This window comes from Pleurodeles waltl, chromosome 7 (assembly GCF_031143425.1).
Source record: "Pleurodeles waltl isolate 20211129_DDA chromosome 7, aPleWal1.hap1.20221129, whole genome shotgun sequence".
Lineage (NCBI taxonomy): Eukaryota > Metazoa > Chordata > Amphibia > Caudata > Salamandridae > Pleurodeles > Pleurodeles waltl.
Genome location: NC_090446.1, coordinates 764832589 through 764858978, shown reverse-complemented (window position 1 = coordinate 764858978; position 26390 = coordinate 764832589). Strand labels below are relative to the sequence as shown.

At 46.3% G+C, this 26390-nt stretch overlaps 1 protein-coding gene across 2 annotated transcripts in view; it reads left to right on the top strand.

Annotated features, from left to right (window-relative positions):
- The first annotated feature begins 6988 nt into the window (after nt 1–6988).
- CAMLG (calcium modulating ligand) overlaps nt 6989–26390 on the top strand; it is a 122109-nt gene continuing 102707 nt past the window's right edge. Inside the window, exon 1 of one of the 2 annotated variants that reach the window (XM_069199248.1) lies at nt 6989–7117. The gene's annotated coding sequence lies outside the window, so the exon portion shown is untranslated. Of the gene's footprint in view, nt 7239–26390 lie in introns of both variants that reach the window. The other variant, XM_069199249.1, reaches the window with a different exon arrangement.

The following is a 26390-nucleotide window of genomic DNA, read 5'->3' as shown; positions in this document are numbered from 1 at the left end:
TGCCACTTTCATGCAGGCACCTGATGAGGGGGTGTGAGACTGTGTCAAATACTGTAGGGAGGTTCATGTGATTGAGAGCTGCCCTGTCTCCCCTGTCAAGGATCATGCAGATGTAGTCTGTGGAGGTGATGAATGCTGTTTCTGTACTGTGGTTGGGCCTGAATCTGGACTGTGTGGTGTGATGGAGTTGATTGATTGCTGAGGTGGTTGCTAAAGCATTGGTTGATTAGTTTCTCTGAAGATTTTGCTGTGTATTGTAGGAGATAGATGGGCGTGTAGTTGGAAAGCATGGCTGGGTCAGCTGATGATTTCATGAGCAGGGGCATGATAGTGGAATGTTTCCAGGTGTCCTGAAATGTAGCTGAATTGATGGAGACATTGATAATGGTATAAATGCTTTGCTGATGAGTAGGAGTCATTTGGTGAAGGCATGATGGGGTGAAGAACCTGGTGGGTCCCTCAATGGATGGTCTTCCTGATAGCAGCAATTTTGATGGTAGTGACTGTGAGTCAGGAGGTCAGGGTTAGTTCTGTGCCTGTGATGGCAAGTTGATATGTGACGGTGATGGAGTCCAGTTGAGGGCTGAAGTTACTGTATAAGGAGGTAATTTTGATACAGAAGCCTTTTGAGAGCTTGTTGCAACACTTACAAATAACTATGCTTACGGAAATCATAGAAATGTCACACATTAATAATCTGAAAACTTGACAGTTATGCCTACTCTTGTGCTTTCATATAAGCCCAAGGGGACAAACCTGACGAGGATTCTTTGCATGTTGTTGTGTTAAGATGATACACTTGACACAGGCGTACATTACACTGAACATGTTGCACTGCTGTGGCAAGATATAAAGCGTTGTAGTATTTCTTTGTTTTGTTTTTCCTCCTATGAAATGCTAAACGAAATGCCACAGACACTGACTTTATAGACATCAAGGTTGACCCGCTCTTAACCCCTTCCCTGCCAGGGACGTAATGGTTACGTCCGGTGGCGTGGCGCTGAGGTGCCACGGATGTAACCATTATGTCCTGGGACCGGCCCTCGGGGGAAGTGCTAGAGCTCTCCCCGAAGGCCGCCCCCCCCCAGGTCAGGGTTGGAGGAGACTCGCTTCCCCTTCCACCCACCCCCACTCCCCCAATGAGGTCAGCGCGCAATTGTGCGCTGACATCATCAGAAGGCACCAGGTGCGCTGGAAGCCATTTGCTTCCAGTGCGTCCAGGAAGAAGGAGGTACATTTTTCCTCCGGACCGGGGGGATTGCTAAAAAAAGAGGCATCGGGGAAAGGAAAGGGTTTTCCTTTCCCTCAATGTCTCTTTTAGCATTCCTGCTGACCGATCACAATGCGATCGGGCAGCAGGAATGCCCACTAGACACCAGGGATTTGTTTGTGTGTGTGTGTTTAAAGTGTGGTGGAGCGACCCCTTGGGCAAGGGTCGCTCCCCTTGGGGGGGCCAATATATTTATTGCCGTTTGGCCTTTTATTTTGAGGCCGATCTGCCCCAAGGGGGGCAGAAGCCACTAGACACCAGGGATAGTTTTTGTGTGTGTTTTTTTGGGAGGGGCGGGCCCTTGGGCAAGGGTCGCCGCCCTAAGGGGGCAATATATTCTATGCCAGTTATGCCCCCCTTTGGGGCAGATTGGTCTATTTTTTAGGCCCATCTGCCCCCAGGGACAGCAGAAGCCATAAAGACGCCAGGGATTATTTTTTTGTTTGTTCCTTTCTTTTGTTTGTGTTGGGGGGGGCCTCCTTTGGCAAGGGTCGCCCACCCCAAAGGGGGCAAAGCACTGTTGGGTACTTCTGCCCCCTTGGGGGCAGATCGGCCTATTTGTTTTAGGCCCATCTGCCCCCAAGGGGGGCAGAATCTACTTATCACCAGGGATCATGTGTATGTTTGCTTTGTGTGGGGGGTGGCCCCTTGGGCAAGGGTCGCCCCTCCCAAAGGGGGCAATATATTCTATGCCATTTCTGCCCCCCTTGTCTGAAAGTAGTACAGGATATGATTATAATTTCCAGGTCTACACTGGTAGGGATTCCAGTATTGACCCCCCTGGTTGTCCGCCCACTTTTGAAGTTAGTGAGAAAATTGTGTGGGAACTTGGTAGATGACTGTTTAACAAAGGTTACCATTTAAATGTAGATAACTTTTACACTTTAGTTCAGTTATTCAAGGAATTGTTCAGAGTTGACTCAGTTGCTTGTGGCACAATCGGCTCTAATCAGAAAGGCTATCCGTGAGAGCTCGTCTGTAAAAAACTTGAGAAGGGACAGAGCAGTGCCTTGTGGAATGATGAACTGCTAGCTCTGAAATTTGTAGACAGGAGGGATGTGTACCTGCTAACTACCATCCACGATGAGAGTACTTCACATTGTGGCTGTTTGGGGTCAAGTTGCTGAAGTGCGCAAACGTGTGCATTTTAGACTACAATAAGCACATGGGTGGTGTTGATAGAGTAGATTAGAGGTTGGAACCTTACACTGCTGCTCGTAAGGCTTATGTTTGGTATAAGAAATTAGAGGTTCACCTGTTCCACTTGGCAAATTTAATGCTTCTGTTGTGTTCAAGAATAGTTCTCCAGAGTCAAAGATGACATTTGTGAAATTTCAGGAGTCTATCATAGCGAGCCTTGTTGTGCTGGAACAGGCAAGAGTTCCTAGAGAAGCAGTGGTAGAGGAGTTGGCTAGATTGAAAGATCATCACTTTGCTTAGCACATTCCACCCACGGCCAAAAAATACTTTCCTGCTAAGAAAGGAGACTAGGATGTACTGCCCTGATTGTCCTTCAAAGCATGGGCTGTGTGTGGGTGGCTGTTTCAGGAGTATAAATTGCTGTTTTATATTTTCATATGTTCAGTTTCACGGTTGGCATTACTGTCATGTATTCAGTTAGAGCTTTTGTGTTTGTAGTTGTGTACTTATTTATAATTAGTGGGTTCTTTGTTGTTTAAAAACAAACAAAAAATTGATGGCGGTGTGCATGGACTGGCGCTTGGCTGGCGGTGTGTGGAGTGGGGCTTGGCTGGCAGTGTGTGTGGGGTGGCGCTTTGCTGGCGAAGTGTGTGTGGAGTGGCGCTTGGCTAGCGGTGCCAGCCAAACGTCAGTCCACACACTCCCATCAGCTGGTGTGATTGCTGTATCAGGTATGTGGGCATATGAAAGCGATGGGCCCTTGAATGGCGCTGTCTGTTGATGCAAGTGTTGTAATGTGCTGGGCCCGTGGCTGGCGGCGTGAATGGTCTTGTGCATGTCATGTATGAAAGGTGTCTGAATGGACTATAAGGCAGTTGGTGCCTTGGCACGGCTTTACAGCGCCTGAGCTGTGAGTCAATGGTTTCGTTTTTTGGACTTTAAGTTATTAACAGTGCATTTAATTTTGTGAAATCTCTTGTTAATAAAACTTGATCTACTGTACCATCACTCACCCTCATGCCAAATCCAACCAGTATGTGTGGTAAAAATGACAAAACCTGCTTCGCTGTAATCAGGCGTCGCAGCACACCTCTGGGGCACGCAAGATGTCTTGGGTGGGACCCCGATGATGAAGCATGCCACCAACTTGGTTGGTTGGTGAGGGGTCTTATTAACATAACCTAAGTGCATTTCTTTACACAATTTTAGTGTTTGGAACATCAGAGAAGTACGTGGACACATCAAAATGATCTATGAAAAAACTACCTGTGTTTGGAGGGGGCACCTATGTTTTTGGTCCCTGGTGCGGCCTTCATCTAGGGAAACGTACCAAACCCAGACATATTTTTTAACTAGACACCCCAAGGAGTCCAGAGAGGTGTGGCTTGCGTGGATCTCCCAACATTTTCTTAGCTATTCTCCTCTGCAAACCTCAAAATTTGCTTAAAAAAGCATATTTTCCTCACTTTTCTTAGTAGGATCACTGCTCCGGCACAAATTTTCCACCACCCAGCCTTCCCTTCAGTCTCCCAAATAAAATGATACCACACTTGTGTGGGTCCCCAAAGCAGAGTCAGCCTAGAGATGTAGAAAAAAAAGATATGTGCTTATCAACTCGCTGTGCTATCCCCCTCAATCTCTACAGGTTTTTTTGTCTTTTTCTGTTGCAGGCACCTGGTACTCAAGTGAGGTACTATTTTTATCAGGAGACTTGGGGAAACGCTGGGAGGAAGGACATTTGTGGCTCCTCTCAGATTCCAGAACTTTCTGTCACTGAAATGTAAGGAAAAAGTTTTTTTTTTGCCAAATTTTGAGATGTGCACAGAATTCTGGGTAACAGAACCTGGTGAGAGCCCCCACAAGTCCCCCCATCTTGGATTCCCCTAGGTGTCTACTTTAAAAAAATATATAGGTTTGGTAGGTTTCCCTAGGTGCCGGCTGAGCTAGGGGCCAAAATCCACAGCTAGGCACTTTGCAAAAAACAGCTCTGTTTTCTTTGGGAAAATCTGATGTCTCCACGTTTTGGGGCATTCCTGTTGTGGGCACTAGGTTACCCACAGAAGTGAGGTACCATTTTTATGAGGGAGACTTGGGGGAAAGCTGGTTGGAAGGAAATGTGTGGCTCCTCCCAGATTCCAGAACTTTCTGTCACCGAAATGTGAGGAAAAAGTATTTTTTTTGCAAAATGTTGAGGTCTCCACAGGATTCTGGGTAAAAGAACCTGGTGAGAGCCCCACAAGTCACCCCATCTTGGATTCCCCTAGTTGCCTACTTTTCAAAAATATGCAGGTTTGGCAGGTTTAACTAGGTGCCGACGGAGCTAGAGGCCAAAATCCACACCTAGGCACTTTGCTAAAAACAGCTCTGTTTTCTTTGGGAAAATGTGATATGTCCACGTTGTGTTTTGGGGCATATCCTTTCATAGGCACTAGAGTTACCCACACAAGTGAGTTACAATTTTTATCGGGAGACTTGGGGGGAACGCTGGGTGGAAGGAAATTTGTGGCTCCTCTCAGATTTCAGAACTTCCTGTCACCGAAATGTGAGGAAAAAGTGTTTTTTTTGCCAAATTTGGAGGTTTGCACAGGATTTTGGGTAACAGAGCCCCACAAGTCACCCCATCTTGAATTCCCTTAGGTGTCTACTTTTAAAAAATGCAGAGGCTTGGTAGGTTTCCCTGGGTTCCGACTGAGCTAGAGGCCAAAATCCACAGCTAGGCACTTTGCAAGAAAACAGCTCTGTTTTGTTTGAGAAAATGTGATGTGTCCACAGTGTGTTTTGGGGCATTTCCTGTTGGGGGCACTAGGCCTACCCACGCAAGTGAAGTACCGTTTTTATAGGGCGACTTGGGGGAACGCTGGGTTGAAGAACCCCATACTGGATTCCCCTAGGTGTCTAGTTTTAAAAAATGCACAGGTTTGGTAGGTTTCCCTAGGTGCCGGCTGAGCTAGATGCCAAAATCTACAGCTAGGGACTTTGCAAAAAAACACATCAGATTTCAATGTAAAAATGTGATGTGTCCATGTTGTGTTTCCTGTCACGAGCATTAGGCGTACCCACGCAAGTGAGGTATCATTTTTATTGGGAGACTTGGGGGAACACAGAATAGCAAAACAAGTGTTATCGCCCCTTGTCTTTCTCTACATTTTTTCCTTCCAAATGTAAGACAGTGTGTAAAAAATATGTCTATTTGAGAAATGCCTTGTAATTCACTTGCTAGTTTGGGCACCCGGGAATTTGGAGATGTGCAAATAACCACTTCTTCTCAACAACTTATCTTGTGCCCATTTTGGAAATACAAAGGTTTTCTTGATACTTATTTTTCACTCTTTATATTTCAGCAAATGAATTGCTGTATACCCGGTACAGAATGAAAACCCATTGCAAGGTGCAGCTCATTTATTGGCTTTGGGTACATCGGGTTCTTGATGAACCTACAAGCCCTATATATCTCTGCAGCCACAAGAGTCCAGCAGATGTAAAGGTATATTGCTTTGAAAAATCTGACAGTGCAGGTAAAAGTGACAGAGTAAAACATGGAGAAAAATGGCTGTATTTTTTCACCTCAATTTCAATATTTTTTTTATTTCATCTGTTTTTGTCTGTATGAAAACCTTGTAGGATCTGCACATTACCCCTTGCTGAATTCAGACTTTTGTCTACTTTTCAGAAATGTTTAGCTATCTGGGATCCAGCATTGGTTTCACATCTCACGAACTGGAAGGAGGCTGGAAGCACAAAAAAATAGTTAATATGGGGTGTGTCCCAGTAAAATGCCAAAATTGTGTGGAATTTTTTTTTTTCTGATTCAAGTCTGCATGTTCCTGAAAGCTGGGAAGGTGGTGATTTTAGCACTGCAAACCGTTTTTGGTGTCAATTTCAGGGGAAAAAACACAAGCCTTCTTCTGCAGCCCTTTTCCCCCATTTGTTTTAAAAACACATTGTTGCTGTATTTTGGCTAATTTCACTGTCTCCTTCAGGGGAACCCACAAAGTCTGAGTACCTCTAGAGTCCCTAGGATGTTGGTAAAAAAAGGACGCAAATTTGGCGTGGGTAGCTTATGTGGACAAAAAGTTATGAGGGCCTAAATAGCCAAAAAAAGCTTTGGCACTTGAGGAAAAGGCTTGGCAGCGAAGGGGTTAATATTTTTCAAAAGGCTTCCCATAGCGTATTGCCACCAGCCAGCCTGGCCACCATATTTCTAACCAAAATCGATGTCAACCTTAAAAGGACGTGTAAAAGTCTCCTGTAATTCTACTAGCCAAGATACAATAGAGTTCTGGTACTTCCTCAAATTATAAAATGATATAACATAACACCGTTGGTTTGTGGCAACACCATTTATTTCAATAAGAAATAAACGAATGCAAAGCACATTTTTGATTTTGTATTTCTTCAATTCGAAAGTGAAAAATGTATAGACTTTTCGGGTACATGCGTAAAATATCTTATATTATACAGATAATCTAGAAACCATTGTTGCTGAAACGTGTACGCGTTGCAAGCTAAAGTACTAAAATATTTCAAGATGGCCGCCACGGTGACGAACCTGTTTGTTCCGTAGTTGCCGCTTCCGTGTCATGAGCCTGCCTGGTCGCTTCACGTCGTAGTCAGGCTGTAGTACCGAAGAAGAAAGAACCAGCTTTTACCGGGGTTACATAAAGTCCGACAGACGTTTGCTGTGTTAGTGATGGGTCGGGCATCTAGGTAAGTCAGAAATAATTCACGGGAGCCCAGAGTGACAGCCCCGGATTGAAAGCTTCGCAGCTCGATGTGTTAACTCTGGGTTTGGTGGTGTATTGTTTGCCGTGCAAAAACACATTAGTAGGTACGTGCGGGTGTTGTTTGCCAATCCAGTCTTAACCTCAGGGGCTCGGAGAAAAAATATGTTTGTTTGTAAAATTAGTTTAAGGGTTGTAGTAAAGTGCACACAAGGGTTAAGATATTGCTGCTGAGTGCTTTAGTTGGGAAAAAAGAACAGGTGCTAGAGGCGTGGCTAGTGTACCGCTAACCGGGAGGTATATTGGACTAGTGCTGAGTGATGCTGGACCTGCGCTTTATGATGTCACCGATATTACTCCAGCAATACACACGCTTGTTAACTGCTATGTAATTAGGTGTACCTGCAGCGGGCCAGAAAATGCATTGTGCTATAAGTGCTTATAATATTACTAGCAATGACAATTCAGTCTCACCAAATATACCAGTGCCGAAGAGAATTGACAATCTGATTGTGTGCACAATTTAAGTATGTTATTTTATGATAAACCCTTTTACAAGACACTTATTATAGGTTAATATTTGAAACCTTTCCTCAGCAAGGACATTCTGTGGACACCAAATATTAGCACTGAACATGTACTTCACCAGTGAATACTAAGGATCCTTACACCAGAGGGTTTGAAAACAAATGAGGTGACTACATATGATGAAGGAATAGCGATTCAGCTGTGCCAAAGGTTTGTTTAGTGTGGAAATTATGAAAATTAAGGTGGCACCAAGACAGTTTGTGAGGTGCAATTTTCATCCATATACTGCTGTTTAGTAATAGCCATATGAAATTAAGTACGATTCCAGAACAGAAAATTGAAATGGAATCCCGTGATAAGCATTGTTATCCCATTAAGTGGTGGGGTGCTAGTAATTCAATCAAGAAAATGTCCATTCTTTTGGGTGATAGTAATTGATATTAGGTACAGTGAAGCAAAACGATAGGGTAAATGATGTCAGTCAGCATTAATATTGATGAGCAAAGAAATGTAATTGAATTTAGGTGATGCTTCTCTATTCATGCTGCCAGAGTGCATGCTACTTTGTTGCACAACTTTGAACGGTTACTGCCTTGATGATTTCTTTATACCCCAGTCAGTATATTGTTGGTCCTTACCAATGCTGGATTTCCAGACGTATTGCTGGAATTTGAGCATTGCTGTAGGCACTGCCATGAGTTCTCTTCAGTTTAGGATCAAATCTGTTTATTGTGTTTAAAAAAAGCAAAAAAATAAACATACAAACACAGCTCATCGCGGGACATAATAGCAAGATATCAGCACAGTAGCAATCTCATATCTTCATGCAGAAGTCTCTCTCATAATCAAAAGACCACACCCAGAGGAACCACCCAGCCAGTCTTCTCGTTGCAGAATCATGTGTCCACTGGCAATGTCCAATAGTCTTCCAAGGTGCTAGTCCCACAGATGAGCACACATAAACGTATAAACGCAAACACTTCAACTATGCCTCCCTCCGAGAAACCATGTCATCTTCCTGTCTCTCCACACCTCGACCCCTTGCATCGTCCAAGCTCATCCCCCTCATCCAACCTCCCCCCCCCCCCCCAGCCCTCCATCCAAGAATTCAAATCAGCCTCAAGACTCTCCGGTAGATTGGGCATGTCAGCTCGGTAAATTCTGCAAAGAGAATCCGAAGGAACGGCTTCCACAACTCGCCCAAGTCTCCTGCCCGCTGCTGGGAGGCTAGCGTAATTTTCTCCATAGATAAGATAAACCACAGCTTCTGGGGCCATGAGATACGTGTCGGGACTCTATCTGTACCCCAGAGAGCTAGGATCAGTTGCAGCGCTGCGTTAAGTGCTAGAGCCATCTGCCTCCCTTTTAAGGACCATAAAGGAAAAGTAAGGGAATTAGGCAACCCCAATAAAATATACAAGGGGAGTCTCGGGATCTTAACTTGGAACGCTGCATCAATATCATCTATAATGCTTTCCCAATAGCGGTGCAGCTTGGGGGCAGTGCCAAAGTAAATGCGTAAGCGTACCTGTAGCTCCACACCCCCTCCAGCAAAGGTCCGACTTATCACGATTCCATGCATGCAACCGCGCTGGAGTGTAATACCAGTATGAAGCGACTTTATATGATGTCTCTGTCCCAGCTGCATTATATGCTGTGTGGTGTATTCTATAGAATATGCTATCCCATTCCTCATCTGAGAGTTCTCTCTCCAGCTCCCTCTCCCATCGCAACTGACCCTTTGACTTAGGCGGGTGGTTTTCCCCTTGCAGAAGCCGATAAAGTTCAGAGATAATTCTCTTATCATCCTTCTTTAGGAACAGCCATTTCTCAAATGGCGTAAGAGGCCTATCTATCAGAGCTCTGTTCGCTGGCAAGAGAGCCCAGTGTCGAACCTGATAATACATCAATCTATCCGCCTCCACTAGGCCATAGGCCTCTCTCATCTGGTCAAAGGACAACACCCCTTGTTCATCAAAAAGACTTCCTACTCTCCTACAACCCCCTTCATACCAATGTCTCAGGCCATCCAGATGAAGTCCAAGCTCAAAGTCAGGGTTCGTGCCTATCTGGGTAATAGGGGACGGAAAGGAAGTCAGCCCTAGACTGCAAGCAACCGCATCCCATACGCGTAACGTTGTTCCAGTAATCGGGGAAGAATAAAGACCTCCCGCCCTATGCCGGCGCCGGAGCCAAGGCTCCTTCCATATATGAGAGCCTGCCACTGCCTGGTCCATAAAACACCAGTGTTTCTCCGTGAGTGGGCGACTCCATTCCACAAGAAAGCGCAACTGTGTTGCCTGAAAATATCTCAGAAGACATGGTATCGCCAATCCCCCACTGCCATTGGGATGATATAAAACCTGACGTGCTGAACGACCCTCCCATATAAATCTCAGGACCGCTGATTGCAGGGTGGCCATCGTCCGAGGAGATGGGGCTAGTGGGAGCGCCTGAAACATATACAGTATTCGCGGCAAGACTGTCATCTTGACCGCAGCCACCCTACTCAGCCAAGACAGTTTATGGCTCCCCCACAACTCCAGGTCCCGCCGTACATCGCAAACCAACTTCGCATAGTTCACGCTCGCCGTTTTAACGGCAGACGTCGCCAACTCAACCCCGAGATAGGAAAGGCGTGAGGACGACCAAATAAAGGGGTATCGAGCCTTCAGATCCTCCTCGTGATCAGCACTCAGAGACAGACCAAGGACATGAGATTTCTGCATATTCACTTTAAATCCCGAAACCTGGCTAAACTCATCTCCATAAGCGCAGGTAAAGAGGTCGCAGGCTCCGCAAGTGTAAGAATAACATCGTCAGCTTATAAGGTAATAAGATGGTGGTCTCCGCCAAATTTCACCCCAGAAACCAAGGGACTGTCCTGCAAGCGTTGTGCAAGGGGCTCCATATATAACGCAAACAAAAAGGGGGAAAGCGGGCACCCCTGCCTGGTCCCACGCCCAACCAGGAACGGCCTAGAAAGGACGCCATTAACTCTGACCGCCGCTCTAGGGGACCGATAGGCACACTGGATCCAAGATCTAATGCCCAGGCCCAGACTGAAACGCTCCAGGACCCGTAAGAGATATGGCCAATGGACCCTATCGAGCGCCTTTTCTGCGTCGACAGAGAGAAAAAGCGCCTCTCTGCGGGATCTATCAATTTTATCTAGCAGATGCAGAAGGCGCTTCGTATTGTCGCCACACTGTCGATTCAGGATTAAACCAGACTGATCCGGATCAATAAGACCCGGCATATAAGTATTAAGGCGGTAAGCAAGAATCCCCGTAAATAATTTAGCATTAATATTCAGAAGCGAAATCGGCCTATATGAAGCGCACTCCTCCGGGTCTTTGCCCGGTTTATGTATAACAGAATTGGTAGCGTCCAGCATACTTGGCGTCAGGGTTCTCGTCGTCCGAAAGGAATTAAAAAGCCTCACAAGAAGGGGGGCGAGCTCAACACAAAAGGTCTTATAAAACAATGCCGTGAACCCATCAGGTCCGGGGGACTTCCCGCTCTTTAAGCGGGAGATAGCTGATATAACTTCCTCCGGCCTTATCTGTTGGTCCAGCAGGGACGCCTCCCGCTCACCAAGAGGAGTGATTGCTATGCCCTCCAGGTAAGAATCCAGGGCCGCATCATCCCACTCATCCGCCGCGTACAACCCCCGGTAAAACCCCGCGAATGCCTCTGCAATCTGATCGCCCGTGCAGACCTCTTCACCTGAAGAAGAACAAATCAATTTGACCGCCGCACGCTGCGCTCGCAGCCGATGCACCAATAGTTTTCCACATCTATTGCTCCCGATATAGTATTTGTGCTTAAGTCGTGCTACAGCGTACTCCGCCCTATCCCAGTCCAGTTGTTTCAACTGCTGCCGTACCTTCTCTAATTCTCGCCAGATTCTAGGCGCGCCAGTGGATTTATGGGAACGCTCCAGGACAGCTACCCTCTGCTCTAGCCTCTCCCTCACCTCTCTCCTTGCTCTACTATCCCTCGCTGATAATGCCATCACCTCGCCCCGCACTACCACCTTCAGCGCCTCCCACACAGTCTCCACAGAGGTACTGCCCTCATCGTTAAAGCTGATATAATCCCTAATCGCATGATGAAGCAAGTCCACCGCTATCTCGCTCTGAAGCAGGGAGTCTCTAAAGCGCCAGCCCGGTGTGCCAACGCGACCTATCTCCATGACCAGCTCAACCGTGATAGGGGCATGATCAGTCAGGGCCCTGGGCTCAATCGTAGCCTCCCTGACCCGGACAAAAACTCATGCGAGGCCAGAAAAAGATCGAGCCGTGCATATGTCTTGGTCGCTGCTAAATAAAAGGAATAATCCCGGAGTGTGGGATGCGACTTCCTCCACACTCCGCCAGCCATTGACACCCCATCTCCAACAAGGCTCCAGTCTGCCCAAAGCGCTGGCCCGAGCGGTCAAGCTCGTTATCTTGTTATCTCCCCCTACTAAAATGGCACTATCAGGCGAACTAAGTATAGGGGAAACTGACTGTCTCAGGAAGGTCTCCTGCTGGAAATTTGGAGCATAGAGGGAAGCAATGGTAGCAGAGAAGGCCCCAAGCCTAATTTTAATAGCCAGGAACCTACCTGGGACTTCGTGTACCTTCACCACTATCTCCCCTGCAAATGTCCTCAAGAGCAATATTGACACCCCCACATGTTTCGTAGTTGTTGAGGACCAAAGCTGCCTAGGGATCCACCTGGAGCGCATACGAAACGTATCCCTATGTAACAAATGGGTCTCCCGCAATAGACAGATATGGCTCCCTGATTCTCCAGAGCGGACAGTATCACTAACCGCTTGGTTGGGTTGTTAAGCCCACGGACATTCAAACTTAAGCACTTAATTGTCATACCATCAAGGGGAGAAAATCGCTCAGGGGGGGAGAGAATCCACTGAGGGGCCGGGACTCAGAACAGCATCTCCGCCGCTCCAAGTAACATGACCGACCCATTGGGGCCCATGATGACCAAACCCGCAGGGAAGCATACAACCATATATCTAAACGCACAACAGGTGCTCATAACAAAAAAGTCCTCTCACACACATCCCCAAGAGGAAAAGTCTCCACAGGGCCGTAGAACCACATCAGATCGCCCGTTAAGTCCACCGACTCCGCTGCCCAGGCCCTCTCATAAGGACACAAGGGCGCTATAAGCGACCCCTTGCTGAACAATGGCACCCTGCCTTCCCCGCCTAAGCACTTGTCCCAGCCGCTACACTGCTCACTGCTGACTGACGTTCCAGTATCCGTTCCGACTCCGTAGGGCGCTGCTGCTTCCTCCTTCCTCCTCCAGAGCGGGCGATCTCCTCCCGCCGGACCAAGACTCGTGTCCGAGCCCCGAGCATCTCCCTCCAGGCCCAGAATCCAGCAAGCCTCCGATACCGTCTTCACCTGGCGAAGCTGGTCCTCCCAGTGGAAAACAAGGCGGAACGGGTGTCCCCATGTTTAGGATACAGCATGCGCACGTAAGTGCTCTGTGATAGGCTTAAACTCCCGCCACCGCTGTAAGGTCCGAACCGACAGGTCCTGGTATAACTGCAATTGATGGCCTCTAAAGTGGACCTGCGGGGTATTGCGTGCCCGCTGCAAGATGTTTTCTTCAAGTCCATAGTTGTGGACGCATGCCAGGATATCCGGCGTGCGGTCCCCGACTCCCCCAGCTCGGTCCCACACGATGTACTCTGTCCAGGACAATCTCCTGGGACGCCTCCAGGTCCAGCACTGAACGGAACACCACCACCACGAAGTCTCTAATGTCATCCTTCTCCGCTCCGATTGGCACTCCTCTAATGCGGATATTGTGTCTGCGCGAGCGGTTCTCCAGGTCCTCCACTGTCATCTGAAGGAGGTCCTGCTGTTCCTGCAAGTGCAGAACCTCCTGCTGCAGGACCGCTACCTCCTCGCCGCGGGCCACCTCCCCATCCTCAACCTGGGTTATCCGCTCACCCAGGGACGAGAGCTCCACCCGCAACTCCTTCACCTCATGCGATATATCTTTACGGAGTTCTTGCAGGTCCCCGCGGAGCGATTCAAACAGGGAGGTGAGGAAGCCCTTCGTAACCGGGCCGCCTCCTCCTCCGATGTCTCATTCCTTGCTTCAGGGGCCCTTGCGGCTGGTGGATCTTCAGGGGCCACCCCAGCACCGGGCATCCCCCCGTCAGCATTTCTCTTACCGTCCGGTCTCGCTTGGGCTTGGAGGTCGCCATATCTATGACCTCCAATAGCTACAGCCCAGGAATTCAGCCAGACCTCTGCGCACTAACACCGGACTCAGTACCCCCGAGGCGGGCCCCTCGCCAGCAGCCTCTTCTCCGCAGTGCACTCCGTGGGGCCACTCCCAAAGACAGCTCGTTTCCGCGCCAGGCAAAGGTCACCACAGGCCGTTTACACCTCCAGCCGGTGTCCAGGGCCCCCTGCGACATCACCGCCGCAGAGCACAGTCACTCGGGGGGGGTCCTCGCGCCTCCGCCGTCCTCTCCAAAAGGCCAGCTCACCGGGCCCAGCCAGCGGGCCCCACCGTCTCCCCTCTCTGGCGCCGAGCCCACGAGTGAGGCCCTGCCACCGTCCCGTCCTTCAGGGGGTCTTATCCCCCGCTAAGGGCACCGCCGCACCACTGCTGCCTCCTGGCTCACCTCCCGGCTCCAGGCCCGCCGCCTCCACCAGCCGCAAGCGCCGGCCCAGTAGACGCGGCCCGTGCGCGCCACCAATCGATCACGGGGTGCCTTCAATGCACGGGCGCCCGACAGCGCCAAGCATCTTGTCGGGACCCCAAGGGCCCCCCCAATCGGGGTCGGGCTGCTAATCCAGGGCATTGGCGGCAGAGCTCGGACCAACGCGTCCGCTCACGCTGCCATCTTGGCCACGCCCCGTTCTCTTCAGTTTAACACCCTTGCTGATTCTATCCTGGTCCAACTCCCATGAACAGAATGCACTTCCAGAGTAGCCTCCCTTCCATCGTCCTTGAAGCAGTTGTGAGAATCTTTAGTTGATCCAGATGCACTAGCATTCCTCAGAGTAAATCTTTCAAATTCATCCAACAATGTAAGCTCTCTGATGTCTGCTGTCAGTGGAATCAGCTCCATGTTTCGAGAACAACATGGATGATGATTGTTTAGGTGCCATAAGTGTGGATGAAGATGTAACCTTGCTCACTGGACTGTGAAGACACAAGACGCCACGTGGGCCTGAATCATCATGCATATTGTTATTTTTCAGATGGAAGAGAGTATTCAACATTTCTTGTAAACAAAGTGTTCTCTCTCTTGGCAGGCAAACTGGGTCCAAATCTGTCTTGAACCTAGCTCACATGAACGCTATTCTTTAGAATGATTAGCTATTTATTAATGTTCAACAGAAAACTGTGCTGGTTTAGCTTAAGAATGGTCGTCTGTAGTGACTGAAGTACCTGTGAATCTGTTGGACTATGAATCAGTCATTCAGGTACGGATATATTGGAATACTTTGGCTGAGAAGAAGAGCAACCAACAGAGCTACTACTTTAGTGAACACTCTCAGAGCCGAGTGTAATCCAAAAGGCAAGACTCTGAATTGCCACTCTGAATTGCCACTGAGTTTCCTGGATTCAAAACCTTAATTTCTTTTGATGACTCTTCGTGATTGCCATATGTAATTATGCATCAATCAGACTTATTCTTACCATATAATGTTCCTTCCAGTTCAATGGGAATTACGCTTTGTAATGTTTCCATCTTGATCTGTATTTTCTTTATGAAGCATGTTCATTGATTTTTATGTCTATCTCAATCCTGAAGCCTCCAGTGACTTTAGAAACTTAGAAGATTCTCAAGTAAACTCATTTTCCTCTCTGGGATAGAGGCAATTGAACAATTTCTGTAAAAGTGATTGAATCCCCTCTTTCAGAGCCATTTTCTTCTCTAGAGCTTGAGGATATGGAGTAGGAATGATCCCCCAAATCCTTTGGAAGAGAACTGAATTCACAACAAGGATATGCTGTATCCTGACAGATTATCTTGAGTATAAAAGCTGTTCTAATGGATCTTTTTATTTAAAAAAAAAAAAGTAGATCACATTAAAGAACCTTATTGATGGGACTTTAATTCTCAAAATGAGGAGAAAAAAGTAAACAGGCATGTGATAGGATTATAATAAAAATTGAATTATCTGCACGAAGAGAAGGAATTGATGAACAAATAATGAAAGGAACTAGAGGTAGGTTTAGAATAAACTTAGTTTGTAGGTTAGATAATAAACTTGAATGCAGATGCTCAGCACCACTGGGGAATAATTCAGAAATCCAAGTGTGAGATGCTAATTGTAGTTTCAGATTTAGTAATGGTACTAGGATTAAACCTTAGTTTTAATTACAAAAAGTGATAAAGTAGTAATACTGTTGGTATCTTGAGAAACACAACTGATTTTTTAAGTCTGGAGTTCATTATCTATGTTGAAACTAAGGATGGATAAAAATAACTTGTAAAACTAGACACTTTCAGTTTCTTTGATTGGTTGCTCTGTCACCTCCATGTCTGTTCTTTTAATGGTGCAAATGGTCAAAACTGGATGAATTTACATTCTGAATTGTGTGCGAGTGTGGGCATTGGATATTTACTGTCCAATTTTTTTTAAAGCTTTCAGGCATTCCTTCCAACTTTCTTTAACTTTCCTTTTAGTTGAGCCTGCATACATTTTGGTACAAGGACAAATGATGATGTAAACTCATTCTGTGGTGTTACAATTTAGAAAATCATTGATACGATATTCACGCTCTTTAATATGTTACAGAGGAGTACTGTTTGTCAAGAGGGTTATGGCAACAAATGTGGTTGCTACACTTGTAGAATCCTTTGAAATCAACTAGGGCTGCACTTATGACTGGAGGTTTACAGTATTTAAAAGTGTCAGTGGGCATTGAAAGGATTTGACAATAGTTCCCTTCTAAATGTTATAACTGGTTTATTGGTAACTGTTTCAATGTATTTTTATCTAGATGTAAGAGACGCCAATGGTTGTTAGAGATCTTATACATTTGTTTATTTTCATGAACAAAATTGGTGATAAGTCATTTTCTCTGTGGACCAATTATGTGGGTTCTTTACAGAATTGTCACCTCATGTCTGAATGTCAGAGTACTTTTAATTTTAGCTCGTTGCATTGTTTTTTCATTGTTGCCCCTCAGTAGAAAGCTATTTTCTATTTTTTGGACGTCTTCTCTAAAGGCAAGGTTATATCTGCACAATCTTCTGGAATAAATGTATTCACCAAAAAGAATGTTCTTTATGTAATGTTTGTGGTTAGAAGATGTAGCATGTAGAATGCTATTCACAGATGTTGCTTTTCTATATAGTTCTAAATTCATATAATTATCACTACAGTTATTGTGAGAGTTACTGTATTTCTATCATCTTTCCAAATCATGAAGATAACAATTACTCTAATAACAAGTGATTGTCAAATTTCTGTAGGTCTAGGTGCGCTGAACGTTGCCTTTCAAAGTGACCAATAAATGGATACATGATGGAGCAACTTGAGACCATAATGGTCCTTCTTGTTTGTTGGTACAGAAGATCCTCATAAAGAGGCTGTGATGTTGGACAAGCAGTTAATTCTAATAGCATATTTCTGTGCCACAACAAATTGGCCTGTCTAGTGTACAAGAATAAGTACATATATTTGACACCGACATCTTTTCCTATACATGTATAAAGAGATCTTATATTCTTTGTAACTAATAGCATGAGCTCTTCCCAAAGGATATCAAATTAAGGAAGTCATTAGCATCTTTAATATAAGATGGGAGACCTTTGCGAACGGGTGCAACATGAAAATCAACAAACTGAGAGAGATTTTCTGCGAGTTAGTCATTTTCGATGTGGTCAGTCTGCGAGGTAGGTGATACAGACTTTTATGAATTTTAGGAAGAAGAAGATAACTGCTATCTTGGCATTTGCTACATTCAGATAACTATGTTCATCATCACTGAGGATCACTAAGTCTGTGCACTTGTGCATTTGTGTAGTTTAATTTTACAAAGTTTGTGTTTGGACTCTCATCTGTAACATGAAGGGTCATTGAGTTGATTAAGGGCTTCTTGATTGTAATCATCATAGTGTCATAGTTGTATGAATATGGGTTCACATTTTGGTAGCTGAGCTTTTATTTATTTATATATATATATATCTATATATACATACATACATACATATAATTTGATTACTAGTCTAGGTTACTTAATTCTTCTGTGATACATCACTGGAAAATATCATTGATGTCTTCGTTTGGTGTTTTAGGAAAAAAGTAGATAGGGGTTTCAAGCTACTATTAGAGGTGTGGTCAATGTCAGTAATCAAGTTTGATGGTAAATCCTGCATGACTATTATTTCAGTAGCAACGAGGAGGGACTGATCAATAGAATTTGTTAAGTTTCAAATGTCTGACAAAATCTAGTAAATCAATTTTGATCTTAAAATTTGTGGTTTCTGATGGTACAAAGTTAAGTCATTTATTCAATAGTTCAGTTTCTGTATTTATTAACTTTATGTTCAGTAGATTGTACACTATTATAAATATTTCCTCAGTTTCTCAGTTCTGTGACCTGCTTTTCATTCTTCCTCCTTTGTCTTCTTTCTGGTTGTTTTTTGGTTTCTACATTTTCCTACTTTTTATTGCACCCTAGTTATTTTATCCTACTACCACTAAGAAATCACCGGCACTCCAATTAGCATCTTACACTTGAATTTCCAAATTATTCCCCTGTAGTACCGAACATTTTCACTCAAGTTTATTTTCCAGTTGTTTAGGGTTCTTTACCTACAAACTTACGTGCTCCGGTTTCTATTTTTCATCAAATTCTTCTCTTTGTGCGGACATACTCAGTTGTTGTTACAATCCTCATATTGTATGCCTGCTTAGGTTTTCTCCTCGTTTTTAAGAATGAATGTCTCACCTATAAGTTCTTTAATTTGATATACATTTTTCGAATAAAGAGATACCTTAGAACAGCTAATCTGCTTAAAAGAATCTGCTGGGATATAGGATGCCCTTGTGGCTTACACACTCACTGTGGCTCACAGCACTTGAACAGAATTTCTTCATTATCTCATTAGGGTTCAAAATCCTCGATTGATACCTTACTTATAAATATTTTTATGAATACAAAATCATTTTTCGTTAAATTTGCTCTACTTTATTGACTCTCTAAAACTTGTTTTTACTCACAAATCAAAGATACTTCTATTTTTCTGTATGTTTTCTGGTGTTTAACAAACTAGATCTAAAGAAGCTCTTTTTTTAATGTGCTCTAAACTCAGATGCTACTACATTCCAAGAAAGCTGACCATAGAATTTAACATTCAGCCTCGTGTTTAATAAACCCCATCTTATTGCATTTTTACATGCTCCAACCAGAGAGACTGCTCCTTCACAGAAACCTTACCATAGAATTTAGCAATCGGTCTAGACCGCCGCACTTGATGCAACATGCATGTGATATTGAAAATGGCACAAGGTATAAATAACCTGGGAATGCAAAAGTAGAAAAGCATCATAACAGAAACCATTGAACAGTGGTCATTCATCGTGCCAAACACTCATCAAACTTCAAAGGAAGTGCATTCTACCTTGTGTTAAACTGAAGCCCTTGTCCCCTCTTCAGTTTGTTCCTGTTTTTGTCTTATTCTTCCTCCACACTACTTGCGCGCTTTTTCAGATTTGTCTTATGCTGCCATCTTATTTCCATGGCTCCGTTCAAAACTGTGCTGTAATTTCAATGGATCTCTCTTTTGGTTATTTTTTATATACTTATCTGAAAAATATATTTATGTTCACTTATTGATGTTCCACCACAGTATAGTTGAATTTCCATTTTCTTCTATTCATCGCCGTTATTTCCATTTTATCTCGAATGTATAGAATTGAACGTGTTCATTGCAGACTATGTCCTGGATCTTCTTACTTAAACAAAACAGTTTATCTGTGAGGTTTAATGAGAACTTTGAGCACTTCCCTACATATTTTAGCCTACTGTGGTGTGTTTACTAATATCACCTACATTTCTTGTTGTATCTTGCAAAAGCACGTCCTCAGATTACCCAGTGAGCACAGGTACAGTGTTTCCGGCCTCATGTGCCCCCTGGCCGAGGTCCAGGGTCCAATATTTTCTCCCACTTCTTTGGACAACCCAGGCTCTGATAAACTACCTTCTCTACCCCTTGACACCAGTCCAGGTCAGATTCCCACTGCTGCACTGTTTGCAGGGCTGGGTGACCCCAGAGTCTCACTATGTTTCGCTTAGCCACTCCAAATGCCAGCATCGCCTATATCCTAGCATATCTGGGTAGTGGCTCCTCCTCCGTTATGTGTAATAGGATCCACTTTTCAGTTATCTGATGCTGGAGTCCCAAGGTCTTTTTGACTCGTGCTGTGACCTCTGCCCAAAAGGTCTGTATCACCGGGCACGCCCAGAGGATATGAAAAAAGGTACCCATTTGCTCACATCCCCAGAGGCAAGTAGGTGTCGACTTTATGGATTTTGTGAAGAAGAGTTCTAGAGCAGTATGCCCTATGGAGGAGCTTTAACTGTATTAGCCTGAAGCTGGCTCGGATAGCTAATTCCCTTTAGCTCTGCAGTGCCTCCTGCCAGTCCATCTCCGTGAATTCCCCCAGGTCTTTGGTCCATGCTTCTCTGAGGGAACCCAATGTGTCTGGGGGGGTTATTCAGGAGTTTCCTATATATTAGGGAGATGTTTTTTTTCTAGTATATGTTCTGCGAGAAGCCTGTCTTCTAGTGGAGTGGCAGATGCCAATTGCTCCCCCTCCCTGATATGGCACTTTAGGGTGTGGCCCAACTGTAAGTATTTATAGCGTTCCGTTTGTATCATGCCATTTTCTACTTCTAGGGTTTCGAAGGGGATATATGCATGGTCTCTCCAGATGTCGTCCAGTCACTCGATGCCAAGGAGTTTCCACTTGGTGAACCCCCTAGCCAGCCCACTTCTCGTAGGAGGTCGCTATCCCACAGGGGGAGTCTGTTCTGTTAAGATGCCTTGTGTCCCCAGGGCACCCGTGGCCTCCCCCGACCCCTCACCACTGACCGCGTGTGAACCAGGAGTGTCTTCTCTGCGTTGTGCCCATATATCACCATTAAGTATCCCTTCTTCCCATTTGTGACCTGTCGACCTGGTAAGCGGGCTCACCCCTGCCAGCAAACACCCAAACATTTATTACTGCCAGATGTGAGGCCCAGTAGTACTTTGAGACATCTGGAAGCACAATCCCCCCATCAAAAACTCCCTGTTGTAATTTACACAATGCAGTGTGTGGGATCCCCCCAACCCATAGGAGAAGTCTTAGCTCCTGGTCGACTTGCCGGAATATAGTTTGGGGGATTTCGTCTGGTGTATTTTGTAAGACATTTAGTAGGCGGGGAGGGACAGGATTTTAAATATGGCCGCTTTGCCCATCAGTGATAGTGGCAAGGATCTCCAGTGCGAGACATCAGTTTTAAGCCGCTCTATCTGTGGGACAAGATTCATGTCTAGAAATGTATGAGGATCCCTTGTAATATGTATCCCTAACTATTTGAAACCATCCTGCACCACTGGTATCTCAGTGGGCCATGGTAGTTGCGGCAATCCGTCAGTTACTGGGAAGAGCACAGATTTGGACCAATTTATATGAAATCCGGAATAGTCACCAAATGTTTGCAAAATGTGTAGCACTCTGTCAACCGAACGGGTGGGCCTTGTAAGGTATAATAAATTGTCATCGACGTATAGAGAGATATGCTCTTCCCAACCTCCACACACTGAGATCCCCCATATCAAGGGGTCTTGACGAATCCAGGCCGCCAGGGGCTCTATAGCCAGGGCAAATATCTTGGGTGAGAGGGGGCAGCCCTGCCTCTTTCCCCTGTGTAAGACAACCACCCAGGAAACCGTACTATTCACCAGCACTCGTGCCAGTGGTGGCCACTAGAGGAGGCGTATCCAGCTGCTAAATTGCAGTCCAAACCCATTTTGCGAAGTGTGCAAAGAGGTATGATGACCATTTAATGCTATCAAAGGCCATTGTGGTCGTCAAGTGCCACAAGGACTGCCGCCTCGGAACGAGGACCACTAGTCAAATATAGCGCTCCTTAGAGCTTCTGAAGGTTGGGTCTCGTTCCCCATCTAGGCATAAAGCCAGATTGGTCAGGATGGATCAAGGCCGATATTACCCCCAGGAGCCTGTTTGCCAACACCTTTGCTAAGATCTTGGTTTCTGCATTCAGGAGGGAGATAGGCCTATACGAGCTACATTTGGTTTGTGGTTTCCCTAGCTTATGTATCTCTACTATGGTGGCCATGTGTTAGTCCTCCGGGAGGATCCCATCCTGCAGTGCTGTTTGAAACATAACCCGTAAGTGTGGCGCTACCTTGGAGGCCCTGGCTTTATACATCTCTGTGGGCAGTCAATTCAGGCCCATTGCCTTCCAGGATTGGAGCCCATGCATTGCTTGTGTTACCTTCTACACCGTTAGGTCTCCCTCAAGAGCCTCCCTCGATTCCTCCTCCAATTCGTTTAGACGGATATCACTCAAGCTCCGTACACTTAGTGTCACCCATGTGGGTGGCTGATTGATACAGTCCCCTGTAGTAATCAGCAAATACTTTGGCGATGGCCAAACTGTCTTGGCTGAGTGGTCCCTCTTCATCCTCTATTTCTAGCACCCAAGATCTTTCTTGGTCTCTCCTATCTAGCCACGCCAGTAGTTTGTTGGCCTTGTCACCGATGTCTTATAGGTGCCACTGTACGGCCAGTGCATAGCTGCATGTCTCTCCCTCAACCAAGTCCCTTAGGTCCCTCTGCTTAAGACGCAGTAGGCATCCGAGTTTGCTATTTTGATCTGACTGTGCCCTCGACTCCAGCAGTTCAGTGTCTCGCTCCAGCGCTTGGCATACTAAGATCGATTCTTTTCTTTTCCACCATATTAGGGCCTGTGTCATTCCCCTTATAACTGTTTTAAATGCCTCCCATTAAATGCTTGCAGAGGTCACAGAGCCTAGGTTTTCTTTGAAATATGTCTCTGCCCAGGTCCTTAATGCCTCCCTGATTTTCGAGTCCTTAAAATGCCAAGCGCTTATTCTGTGTGATGGAGATGTAGTCCGCACTGCACTCAGTAAAGTCACCGCGACTGGGAAGTGATCTGAGACTCCCCGGGGTCTGATATTAGTTTCCTGAAAACTGTGTATATCCCTGTGGTGGTTAGCAGGCAATCTGTGCGAGAATAACTATTGTAGGGGTGGGGGTGAGAAGTAGTTGAAACCTTGACAGTGTGGGTTGCGTGTCCGCCAAATGTCCACCAGCCCCATGGCATCTACAAATGTACTCGGTGCCCTAGTGTCCTGCGTGGGCAAGGAGTTTGTACCCAAATCTATCCAAGGCCTTCTATATGGTGCCTTAGAGATGCGTCTCCTGGAGTACCACAAGGTCTGGGGAGTGTTTCCTGAGATATTGGAGGATTGACATACGTTTTATCTTATTTCCCAGACCATTTGCATTCCAGGACCATATAGGTAAGCTACGTGGCGTTGCCATAGAGTAGGCTGCGGGGTTTCACCGGAAAGGACAAATTTATAGCACCGCTGCTCTGTCGGGAAAAGGCCTGGTACTGATGATTTGCCACACCTTACAGCTCAACAAACTAATACTTACCAAAAAAAAACAGTTCAAATTGTCCGCTACCTTCCCCTTACCCTGCTTTGTGAGTTGTCAACCACCCACCTCCCCAGTTCAGAGAGCCTGTCACCCTAACAATATGAACAGGTGCGGGCGTGACATGTCCACCGCGCTGTACTGTACGGATGACTGGATTTGCCTTAGTTTAATTTCCTCCAAATCTTGCTTTCTATCGGGAGTTCTCCACCATTCATGCGGTAGAGCCTCAACAATCGCCGAACCCCTCCAGTTGGCATATTCTGGATCATGTCAAGTCTCATGTCTCTGGTGAAGTTTGTGTATTCCTTAATAGGCAGCCCTTGCCCGAGAACCGTCGGCTGCTTGACCCGACTGAGGATCCAGTGATATTCTGCAGGTCACTTGTTTCTTCCTTTGCACCCTCCATCCCTTGAGCCAGTCCCACGCTACTTCCGGTGTGTTAAACAACCATGTATTCATCTCCGCGATAACCTTTAGTTTTGCCGGGAATAACATCAAGATATTCAGCTCTTTGTCTCAGTGGACTCGTTTAACATCATCAAAGCACTCCCGTTGTTTCTGCACTTGTAGAGTAAAGTCAGGAAAGATGCGCACCGTTACATTTTCAATGGGAAGTCCCTCATGTGTGCGGGCCGCCTGCAGGATAGCATCACGATCTCTATAATTGAAAATACGGGCTATGATCGTTCTAGGAGGAGCCCCCGGAGGCGGCCAAGGAACCGGGGCCCTATGCGCGCTCTCCACAGAAAAAATTTGGAAAGTGTCTTCGGCTGCAGCTTATTTGTGACCAGGTCTTCTACAAACAGGTCGACACTATGGCCTTTGGGCACCCCCACTATTCGGATTTTGTTCTGTCTCGCCCTGCCCTCCTGATTCTCGAGGCGGGCCGTGAGGGCAGTGGTTTGCTTGGTGGAACTTTGCACTTGTTCCTCCAGGCGTTTCGTGACAGATTGCAGGCCCAAGATCTGAGATTCAGCCACGGTTAATTTCTCTGTGACTTTTTTGAGGTTTACCCTGATGAGATTCACTTCCAATGTTAACGTGTCCACCTTTGGCTCCAAAGTGTCCTTTACGCTCTGAATGGCCGTCATAATGTCTCACAGTGTTGGCTCTGTGTGTTTCGGTGGATCTGAGCGGGCAGGTCCCAGCTCAGAAGACACCTCTTTCGTTGCTATTCACAGAACTGTGTATTTGGCGATATGCAACTGTGTGGGGCCTGGGCCTTGATTTCTGATCATAGGCTTTTCACGGGTTGTTGACTACCAAGACAACTCCAGTTTTCACCCAGTACTAGGCCTTGGGATCTATTTCTGGCCTTATGCAGCACAGCTCTCTGCGGCGGGGGTGGGGAGGAGTGGGTGAGGGTGGGAAGGGGTCATCAATTGAGTCTGTAATCACTGTCTTTAGTGTTTGTCCAGGTCGCCCATGGCCCCCCAGGAGGTCCCCCAGTGGCTCCCCTGCCAGCCCTCCCTATCTTGCACCATCTCTCACCCCTCAGTCCTCAAGTGTTCTGCTTCACTGGGGCCACCTTATTGCTCCGGCCTGCGTCCTCTGGGCCGTGTTTCCACAAAGGGCCCCTGCAGCCTTGCACCGCTCGCTATGCTCCGCTGGCCTCTTCCACTCGCCGGCTCCCAGGAGGCCACTGCTGTTCTCCTCGCTACACTCCTTTAGTGTCCTCTGCCGCCTGCCTCACAATATCTTCTGGGTGCCAGCAGTCGTTACCGATCTCCTGGGGCCTCGTAGTTAGTGGATCTTGTTCCAGGGTGGTAGGGGGTGAGGGGCTGTACCGAGGTGTTACACCTTCCACTTGCAGCTGAGCTCAGCACTTCACTTCTTCGGGCCCCACTGCCTTCCCTCCGCACTCGGCCCGCTGCCATCCTGCTCAGCTCCTCTCCAAAAACCCCCGCCCCACCCCCCCCAACCCTTGAGGATTTCCTCACAGCTAAACGCTGCAGTGCTCACGCTTACTTCGATCGGTCTCCGGACTGTCTCCCAGGCCCTGCAGACCTCTAGGCCGGAGAACCGCTCAGGGTCTCTGTCTGCTGCTAGGCCGTTGTGGTCGCGCTCGCCTCTACAGCGTCGCCGGACCTGGTGCTAATCGGCGAGTCCGCCCGACACTGCGATTAGTTTTCTACTCCCTCAGTGCAGGATTAGTGTCTGATTTCCAGGGGTTTCAGGTTGGTGGCTGCTGGAGCGTCGTTAAAATGCTGCTATCTTCGGCACTAGCTAGCCACCCCCCCCCCCCCCCACTCTTCAATACTCATGCTGATTGACATAATTTAACCCAATCAATATGACTTATTTTCCATAATGGCATCAATGACTATCTCCCGATTGAATGGACGTTTTCGTAACTGAATCATCCGCTCCTCACTACTTAAAAGAACATCAGTGCTTATCAGCAGATTCCATTTCACTTCCCTGTTCACAATTCATTCTTAATTTCACAAAGCTACTATTAACTTGGGGTAAAGCCTTTAAATGGCACTTGCCAATTGCTCCTCATGAACGTTTTGGGGTTCATCTTGATTTTCATCATTTCCACAGTCAACAAAACCCTTTCCACACTTGATTCACTATTCCTTCTTCATATCTAGGGACTTCATTTTAGTTTTCAATCCTTTCATTATCTAACTAATCCATAGTTAATCAGTTAATATCTCAGGGTCTTGCTATAGCTTATTAGGGCTTGACTAGTCCTCAACCTTCCATGCCGAGCCCACATCGGACCAGGGAACTCCACTGGCTTACGATACACAGGCCACCTGAATAGCTGCATTAATTTCCACCAATCTTCCAAACTCCTGGCTCACTGAGTGAGCCCTCCAGTGCTAGCCTAACATACCGGCTACAAAGTGCTTGGATACCGTCGCACATGATAAGCACACATAAAAATACAGGTAACACAACAGTGTTACATATTTTGCAAAATCAGATTATTTACTAGTCATTGATTTCCTAAAGACCTTTGCTCCCCTTATAATATGCTTCAAGATACAGGCAGAGATTAAGCCAGAAACAGATGTT